Here is a 10,653-nt window from a genome sequence, read left to right as displayed (position 1 = left end):
TAAAAAACATTTTTTTTTTTTTAAATTGTCGATCTCATATTCATATTCATTCTGATTGTCAAAATATTTATCGAAATAGCAATTTCCTGAACTTTTTATTTAAGGAATCTATTTTGAAATCAAAATAGTTGATAAATCTATAAACACTACTAATCATAATCACATATCTTATAATTTTCAATACTTTTGTCTGTATTAAAATTTATATAATAAAATTTAACAAATTTTTTAATGAAACCTTGCCTAAAAAAATTCCGTTCTTACTTTCTTTTCTTAATAAAAAATCATTAAAAATCATATGTACAGGTATGTATATGTATATTCAACTTTTCGTGTAAGGTTAATTATTTATTTACCTCAATCTATTAATTTTCTCAAAAATCCAAGATGATTATTCTAAAACGAATCAACTCGTGTAAAAATAAATTTCAATATAAATTCGGAAAACAAATACCACGTACTTAAATAGATGACTAAGATTAAGCCAGCATATAAACACATAACATATCACTAACAAAAACGACCACTTTAATCATTCCATCAAAAAAAATTTAAGCAGCAGATGTATAGGTCCCGGACGGTATGTTCTCAGAAGTGCTGTCCGCAGAAATTCATTGTTTACAGCAAATTTTAAAATAATGGGAGAAACCTCTGGACAATATAGTTTATGCAACTTTGATGGGGATTAGCAGTCAATACCTTGTTAGTACAGTCATAATATTCTTTCCTTCTTTGTCACCGACATGTGGAAAAATAAATCTGTAATGTTTATGATGCTTTAATACAACACTACAAACAGAAACACAATATTATATATTTGTTTTACTGTGGTATGAGCAACTATGATACTGTGGCCTTTCAGGAGGCTGTGCAGCCTGGGAAAAGGCCATCATTGTTGAGAAAGTTATATGAAAAATTAAAAGCTGAAGGTAGGAGTTACGAGAATTTAAAGCTGAATTTTCTTCTCTTTTGAATAGTTTATAGTAGTGCCAAGAGGCTTCTGAGCCATAACACATTTGAGTACAGTTTCTTGCTTTGTATTACAAATAGTGACCACCGAAACCTGTAAACTTAATAGCATATGCGCTGGAAAAGTAGAAATAGCAGCCCCGGTCGTCCTCGGTGGCAATTTTGAAGAATTAATGTGTGCCCAATACTCATGCCGACATTCACATGGATCCGTGGGCTACACGTATCCTTCCTTTTGATGCTCTTTTGTTCGAAGATTATTTTTTTTAAACGGGAACCCATTTTTTCACACGAAGATGAAGATGCGTTTGGTGTCATGGTTTTTGGAAAGACAAAAAGCCAAAACACAAATTTCACACACAAAACACACCCTGTGGTTCTTCTATTGATCACACAAAATTTCATTATTACAATGACCTTGGTGAAGGTTTTTTAACCTTTTCCAACTAGCGACTCACCTAAAATAACTTGACATGCGTTGATACGCTAAATTCAACTATGACATAACTCAACTTGACTCAACGCTCAGTTAACTGACTCTCTAATTTTAGATGAATATCCATGCAGGAGTTAATTAGCTATTTTAACAGTTCCCCTTAATTACGACCACTAAACTAAGACATGAATCATGACAATTCAAACATGTTTGTTGGTCTAAGTATCAGCTATGCTTACAAAACCCCAGTTTCTTCTAAGAGACTCAAAAACATCTTTTTCTAATGAGTTAGTAAATATATCAGCGAATTGATCACTAAATTTACAAGGCTTCAAGTAAAGTTCTCCATTGCTCACAAGTTCTCTAATGAAACGATATCTAGTATCAATATGTTTGCTCTTTTGATGAAACACACTATCTTGGATAATGCAATCGCTGAGGTGTTGTCACAATATATTGTTGTTGATCCATGTTGTTTTGCTTGACTCCATCAAATACTCTTCTTAACAACACTGCTTGACATGTTGCTAATGTTGCTGCTACATATTCTACATTTACTAACGTAAGTGTTACAATAGGTTGCTTCTTAGATGCCCATGAAATCACACCTGAACCAAGATGAAACACATAACTAGAAGTGCTTTTCCTATCATCCAAACTACCTACAAAATCACTATTGGTGTATCCAATCAAATCCTTATTTTCTGTGTTTGCATACATTATTCTACAATCTCTAGTCACTGCTATGTATCTCAGAATTCTTTTTCCTTTTCGCCAATGTGTGTCTTGTGGAGTCTCCATAAATCTAAAAATCAAACTCAGTCCTTGCATAATATTTGGTCTTGTAGCTGTAAGATACATGACGTGGTAAACCAATCTTTTGAATAGAGTTGGATTGGCATCTGATCCTTCATCATCCTTGCTTAACTTTGTACCTGTTGCAACTGGTGTAGGGACAGGTTTGCAATTTTCCATCTTGAATATTTTCAGCAAATCTCTAGCATATTTATTTTGACAAATAAAAATCCATTTTTCAGATTTCTCAACTTCTATGCCAAGAAAATATTTCAAGAGACCAAGATCTATCATCTCAAATTATTTCGTCATGGTTGCCTTAAATTCATCCAATTCAAAATCACCTATATATATCATGTCATCAACGTATAAGCAAACAATGAAAATCTGTCAATGCTCATTTACCATTGTGTAGAGGGTAGGCTCAATGTTGCTTCTGCAAAATCCATTCTTGATCATGTAGCTATCAGTTATTCTATACCAAGCTCTAGGTGCTTGCTTGAGTCCATAGAGCGCTTTCTTCAACCTGTCAACTTTATCTTGTTTACCTTCAACTTCATATCCTGGAGGTTGTTGCACATAAATTTCTTCTTCTATAACTCCATTTAAGAACATCTATTTCACATCCATCCGATATACTTTCCACTTGTTCTAAGCTGTTGTGGCTAGAACTGCTCTTATAGTATCCAATCTGGCTACAGGAGCAAACATTTCTCCAAAATCTCTTCTCAGTCGTTGTGAGAATCCTTTTACTACAAGTCTTGCTTTACATCTGTCAATTTCACCTTTCTCGTTCAAATTTTTTTTGTACACCCATTTTACGCCAATGATATTTTTGTCTCTTGGAAAATCAACCAAATCCCAGGTGTCATTCTTTTCAATAGGTTCAATTTCTTCATCCATGGTTTGCCCAAATTTTCATCTTTGGTTGCTTCTTCAAATGAAGAAGGTTGGAATGATAACAATGCAAAATTTAAACTAACATCCAAATCATCATAAAAATCTTTTGGACTTCACATCTTTCTCTTGCAATTGTTTGATTGATCGCATGATTGATTGCTGGGAGAATCTCGATCTGTTGATCTACTTGAAGATCCTTGTTGCTCAAAAAAACCTTGGAGGCTTTGTTGGTGTGTCTCTATTTGGTGTCTTCACATGTGATTCTCGCTGCTCCTTTCTGCTACATTATCTTCTTCCATCACTTACACTTGTGCGTCAACTATTTTGTCTACAGTCCCATTCCATGACTCATGCTCTTTGAACACAACATCTCTGCTAATTATGGTTTTCTTGGTGACAGAATTATACAATTTGTAATATTTTGATTACTCACTATAACTAGTAAATATGCATGTTTCATTTTTAACATAGTTACCGATCAAACGGTAACTATTACCTAAACATAGCTATTCTAGCCCAAAAACCCAAAAAAAAAAATGAAAAACAACCCAAAAACGAAAATTGCATATGCCAGAACGATGTTTTCTTTAGGGTAAATTTTCAACATTTTTTTTAAATGGAAGTAAAAACCTCTTTTTCTTTTTCTTTTTGCAAAACTAATGAAAAAAACACCCTCAAGAAAATAAATGTTGATGTAGAAACAATAACAAAAAAAATTAGGTTACAACTTTGACACTTTTTAAGAATAGAATTAAAGATAAAATATCAGGACTTTGAAAAATTGTAAAATTCCAACAATTGCCGGACATGATGTTTAAGATTAAATATCATATCTCAAATCATGATAATTCTAACAATTTCTATCCATGTTGCTAAAGATAAAATATCTTGACTCTAAAATACCCTGAAATTGTAATTGTTTTCAACAATAGCATTAAAGATAAAATAGCATAACTCACAAAAACCTTAATATTTTGACAAATTTTCAACCATGGAATTAAGAACTTTAAGTTTTTAACATATTTCAATCATGAAATTATGGACAAATTATATGAATAAAATATTTTTTGAAAATGAACAAGTAAATGAAAGATTCATTATTCCAAGAGTAATTTTTATTTCAAAGGCTAAAACTATAGCTCTTTTCAAATTTTATCCTATGACAACTTACACTATTGTAGCAAAAACCTAAAAATCAACCATCAAAACGAAATGTCCCTTTTAATGAGGCATTAAAATTTCAACATTTTTAAAACTATCTTATACCAAATGATAACAATAAATAATATCATGGCAATATCACTGTATAATTTAAAAAATCAACATTAATTTCTAGTATTTCTTTATTTTTAATCAAAACATCAGCATTGGTAGATTGAATATTACATACATTTTATTTTTGTAATTCATTTTTGCATTCACCAAGGATTCACTAGATATTGTAGGTATCTATTTTTTCATTAACATTTTTTATACCCATTTATATTTTGTCATTAACTTTAAGCTCCATTTTTTATATTTTCCAAAATGAAAACTCTCTACCCCCTATATATCCCCCAATATATTATGTCATTTTTTCTTCAATATATATCCCCCAATATAAACCCACATGGTATGATATTGCTCCATCAGTGGATCCCCTCTGATTGCATTGTGGATATTCTAAAGAGTTGAATTATTCATAATTAAAACATATAATCCAACAAACATAGAAATGACCCATAACTTCATGTAAGATCATATGGAAGTCAAAATATTTATTTCAAATTACCATGCAAACATCTCTAAATATATGAATTCCCTTTAATTTAAACATATAATCCAACAAACATAGAAATGACTCATAACTTCTTGTAAGATCATATGGAAGTCAGAATATTTATTTCATGTTACATGCAAACATCTCTAAAAATACGAATTCTTCATAATTAAAACATATAATCCAATAAACATAGAAATGACTCATAACTTCATGTAATATCGTATGGAAGTCAAAATATTTATTTCAAGTTACCATGCAAACATTTCTAAAAATATATATTCTTCATAATTAAAACATATAATCCAAAAAACATAGAAATGACTCATAACTTCATGTAAAATCATATGGAAGTCAAAATATTTATTTCATGTTACCATGCAAACATCATTTAGATAAAATGGCTCAGACATTTCTTCAAAATCATCCATAGGATATGGCACACCATCATAATATACATCTTTATATGAATGAATGGATGCAGATAAAGATGACCCATATTCTTCTCTTCATCAACTAGAGCCCCATCTGAGTCAACATGCATGCCCACCATTTTAGGTTTCAAAAGTCTTCTTGATCTATGACTAGGTTCAATAGACCCCCATTTCAACTTTGTTTCTTCTGGTGGCAACTTCTTTAAAATATCTATGGTCTTGAATCGAAGAGTTCCTCTCTTTGTTAAATTGAAGGCATAGAGTAAGTATGTCAACATCCTCCAATTTTAAGAAGCCTGAGCGACGAAGATTTATATTTGTACCATTTCTTTTTCTCTTTCTTTCAATTTATTTATCAACTACCATCTCCGGCTTGTACACACCATTGAATGGGTGGGTATTCATGGCATACCAATGTAATTCAATAGCGGTAATATCTTTATTTTCTTTAATGACCTATATAACCTTCGCAACCCAAAATGGATATCCAAGTGGATCTCCATCTACTAATATTTTTATCATGAGACTTTCCTTAACATCCTACATAGAACCCCTATAAAGGTATTCCATGGCTTCATGTTATGAACATGGTCTTCTAGAACCAATATAGATTTCTCTTTCCTCTCTCTGTTGAGAATTAATAATTCCTTGAGATTGTTGTTGTTCAACAATGTTTCTTTCCTCCTGTTCATTTGACATATTTTGCGGCCAAATAAATGCAATCTTCAAAAGTGTATCTTCATTTCCTGATCTTGAAATGATATGACTTTGATCATTGAAAAAAGACTCCCACCAAACTGAATCAGCAACATCAAAGTACTAATATGTATCTCTAACACATATTTTTATTTCTTCTAGACATTCAGAATACTTCATCTTACTCTTGTGCTCTCATAAATTATGGAGTTCAGCAACTGATTGTAATAATATTATCTTTGATAAAAATATTGGATGATCTAGAATGAACGTAAAAAATGCTAAACCTGATGACGACCCCCATTCTGTAACATTTGAATATTTTTTGCCCCATATAAGTGTTTTTCCATCAACTTTTTTGATATGAAATTGATGGTTGAAGCTAATTTCATTAAGTTTTTCAATGCATTTCTCCTCACCATGCGATCCCAAAATAAACCTTTGCATGTCAATAGTTTCTTCCAACACATGAAAAACAGGCTCTAGAATATATGATTTCTTAGTACATTCAATTAATGATGGCAGGCTCCCAACATCATTCCTCCTCAATGTTATTGAAAAACTACTAAACATCTAATCAATATGGTCATGAGTGTGCCCAAAAAAAGGGAAACCAACCTTTACCTTTTTTAAAATTCTCAATTCAACAAGCATGTTTAGATATGCAAAAAGAACTTTATTTTTGTTTTCATGGCTTGGGTTGTCTAATTGCAAATACAAAACTTCATGAAGAGTACCTGACCAATTAGAAAGCACATCGTGGATTATAGTTATGATAATATTTGCATCATTATGAATATTTGGAGTTGTGAAGTAAACCATTGGCAACATCTTCCCATTAAAGTCCTTACAACCAACCAAGTGAAATTGAATAAAATTTTCTTCTTGCAAATTTTTTGGTGTGTGGGAAAAATGTGGCAAAAGTGTTTTCTTTTGGTCCATACTATCAATTATCATCCCCAAATATTCATTTGGATTATCATAGCACTTTTTTCGATGCTTATACAATTTTTGTCTTTCACTTCTATGTTGATTGTGATGCTCTTGAATTGCTTTGACAATGGAATATGCACATAAAATAAAATAAATCTATTAATAAATATATTTTCATAGTTGATAATTATCAAACTTTTAAAAATAATGTTATGAATGCATACCTCTTTCTGCCCCTTAACATTTATCCCTTTTTTATTTAAGAGAAGAACATGTACTGCACTTACACTTATCATGCTTTTAATAAAGTGGTTACGAGCTTTCAAGAAGTCCCAACATCACCACTTTGGATATTTGTGACATTTCATTCAGACACACAATTTGCAATGCTATGAACAAGCTTCAAGGGAAAAGTAAACTCAAGGATGTAGCTTACATGGTAAGATATTGACAATGTATGTTTGATTAATGTTAACTTTTTTTTTTTTGTATAAGTTACTTGAAATTTTACTATGTCATGTTACAGGGACAAGTCAAATCTTATTTCTTTTAGACATCAACCAATTATAAGTGATTGTGATTTCATCCATGTTGAATGTTGAACAAGAGATGATAGCTATAAGTCTATTCTTCTGAATCAAGTAGATGGAAAGAGTCATAGCCAAATGTTGGTTCATGATGTTGTCATAAAAAAGTTAACATATGAGGATAAACATGAAAAAGGAGAGATAGTTAAATTTTATCAAAAACCACAAGAATTGATATATATCTTATAGATTTATTTTCAAATGAGGGAGATTGGGTTTTGGATTTATTTTCAGGTTTAGGTAAGTTTTATTACATAAAATTGAATTTTGATATTTTAATTTTTTTGTTTATGTGCTTATACTAATTTACTTATTTTTTGTGCTTGATTATTAAGTACAACACTAGCATGTTTCCTACAAAAAGGAAGAAATTGCATTGCGATTGAAAGAGACCCAATACAGTGCAATTTTATTCAACAAAGAATTAATGCTTTTCAATTTTTTCCAGATGTAATGCAAGAAGTTGGTTTGAGGAAATGAGATTTCAATAAATCACGTGTGGCAAAAAAAACAAAGGAACCTCAACCACCATTACATGGAACGATTAAAAAATGACACTTTGGTAGACATGCAAACATGAAAGATCCATTAGAAGAAAAAAATGAAGCAACTCAAGTAGAAAATATTGTGGAAGAAGAAAATAATGAAGTTGTAGAAGATGATGAATATGAATTATATGATATTGTTGACAACATTTAAGTTATGCTTGCAAATGAAGCTCAAATTTTAGAGATATTCATTAGTTTTAATTGTAATGTTTTGGATTTGAAATTTTATGAAAAGAATGAGCATTTGATTATTGTTTTTATATGTTGAATATTTGTATTATCTGATTTTCACTTTAATTTTTATGTGAATCAATTTAATTTTATTTATTAAACACCTGTGATTCCAATTATTTTTTAACATAAAATTCATAAAAAAATGCTATTTTTTAAAGTTTTTTTTGTTAGGATTTTCCCATTAAATTCGTTTATTTGACATGTCATTTTTGACAAAAAGTATCAAAATGTGTATTATTTTGATTATGTTTATATTGAAAATGTGTAATTTTGTCAAATTTTTAAAATTATTGTTTTTTAATGACAATTATTTGATGCGCATTGAAATAGTAACATTACATAAACATATAGAAAATACTAACTTGAAAATATTGACAATTTTTTTTTATTTTTTTAACTACGTGTTGACGGTGTTGGACCTACCAAGATGTCAGGGGATCTCCCTGATAAGAAGTCCAAATTAGACCTCAAACCATTTGGTGTATTAGTCCCAGCAGTGGGTCGTACGGTAATGCCTTGACCGCGATTTCGCACAGAGGCAAGTAATATAACTCTGTTGGTAGTGAGGGTGTGATGACTACAGTGAACCGAGGGAGATGCATGAGAGGTTTTAACACACGAGGGTTGAGATGAGCATGCCCCTTGGAAACCTGTGGTAGCACATAGTTAAGAAGGGAACACAGGAGCAAAGATGCATCACAACATAGAAGGAAAGTTAGCTAGCAATCCAAAGTGATGGTTAAACCAACATCACATTTCAAAAATATTCATACATACATACATACATAGCAATACATTCATGTGTAAGTAAACATATACATATATCATTTAGAGTAAACCAGATAGCATAGAATACAATACAACATATGCATGAAACGTGTTGGCTCTTGTTATATTAAAAAGTGTAAGTTCGAGTCATACAATACATCCATGTCCAACCACTAGTTCCGATAGCGAAACGTTATAGCCACAACTGCCTACTCCTCCAAAGAGATATACTAGCTCTATGCAGTGGAGAATCCAAGGCTCGTTACAATACTGTCCAAGCTCTCTCCAAAATAGTCTTATCAGAAGCTTGGCTGACCAAAAGCCTTTACAATGAGTTATGAGGTTCTATTTATAGCAAAGGGTGGGGTGACCCTTGACATTCCCCTTTGTGAAAGTTCATCTACCGTCATGACTCTTCATCTACTCTATGACTCTTACATCCACCTATTAACACTTAAACTTCCACTTGACAAGACGTTACATTACAATGCACATGTTCCCATGTGATATAATATGGCTTGAGAAAGTCATGCAAGACATCACAAACACTTGATCCATTGTGGTGAGACCAACTTTTTGACATGCTTGTGATGGTGAAGGTGGCGAGCTCATGCCAAACTTGGTCGTCCGTGATGGTGTGCATGCACTCCATGGTGACATCTTGCTAAAGTGAACTCTTGCCTCCGTTGCATCCAGGTGCATTGGTATGGCTCCTCCATCCAATTCATCTACTAACATCTGCATGGTCTTCTTAGTTGTGGACAAACCGACAACAAACTAATGAATAGTGTCCATGCTGATCTTCTAGTGTGTGTTGGTGGTCATGCGCATCAATTGTCAACTAGATGTTTAGCTCCAATTTTCCTTGCTTCTTGTCTTTGCCTCGGTGAGTGTGCCAAATGGGTTAGATCACATGTATACAAACAATGACATGCATGTTTCTAAATTCCCTTGCATGCGATCGACAACACCACTCACTAGTTCTACTTCATGCCATCTGCTTGGATGAATCTGTAACTCGTATGGGTACAATTTCATATGTCTATTCATGTTGCGCCCACTACTATACCTGTTCTTGCTACAACTCATTCTCTTGTTTGTGTGCTCCTGTTCTTCCTTGAGTTGTTGCTTTAGCACATGCAACTCCTTCTCTGTCCCGTTCTCTACATTTGTGTGATCTTCATGTCACACCATCACCTCATAGCCTGAGTCTCCAAATTTTCTTTAACCACAAGTAGATCCGCTTGAGCTTGCAACTTTGTTCCACCTCTGTGTTGTCAACAACCTTCCTCTTATGTTCGTTGCATCCGGTATGTTGCCTTCAGCTGCTATTCATGGTGCTCCTTGTTATAATGTTGCTGCAATCATGTCTTGATGTCCTTGTCTATGAACAATTTGATGTCTTCATGGGTAGGCAAGTTCATAGACACTTGATCAACTACAACCCTAAGTGTGCTCTGAACATTATCTTCGATTTTGATCTCTTGGAAACCATTGTACCTGTGCTGCTGAGAGGCAGATGAACACCTACGATACCTGGAGACATGTAAACACTCATGGCAAGCAATTTTTTAGTTGAAAACCAAAATGAACT

Source organism: Pinus tabuliformis, chromosome Q (genome assembly GCF_031772625.1).
Source record: "Pinus tabuliformis cultivar Carrire ecotype Pingquan chromosome Q, CPIR1, whole genome shotgun sequence".
NCBI classification, from domain to species: Eukaryota; Viridiplantae; Streptophyta; class Pinopsida; order Pinales; family Pinaceae; genus Pinus; species Pinus tabuliformis.
The sequence above is the reverse complement of the archived record's forward strand: the minus strand, read 5'-3'. Positions refer to the sequence as shown.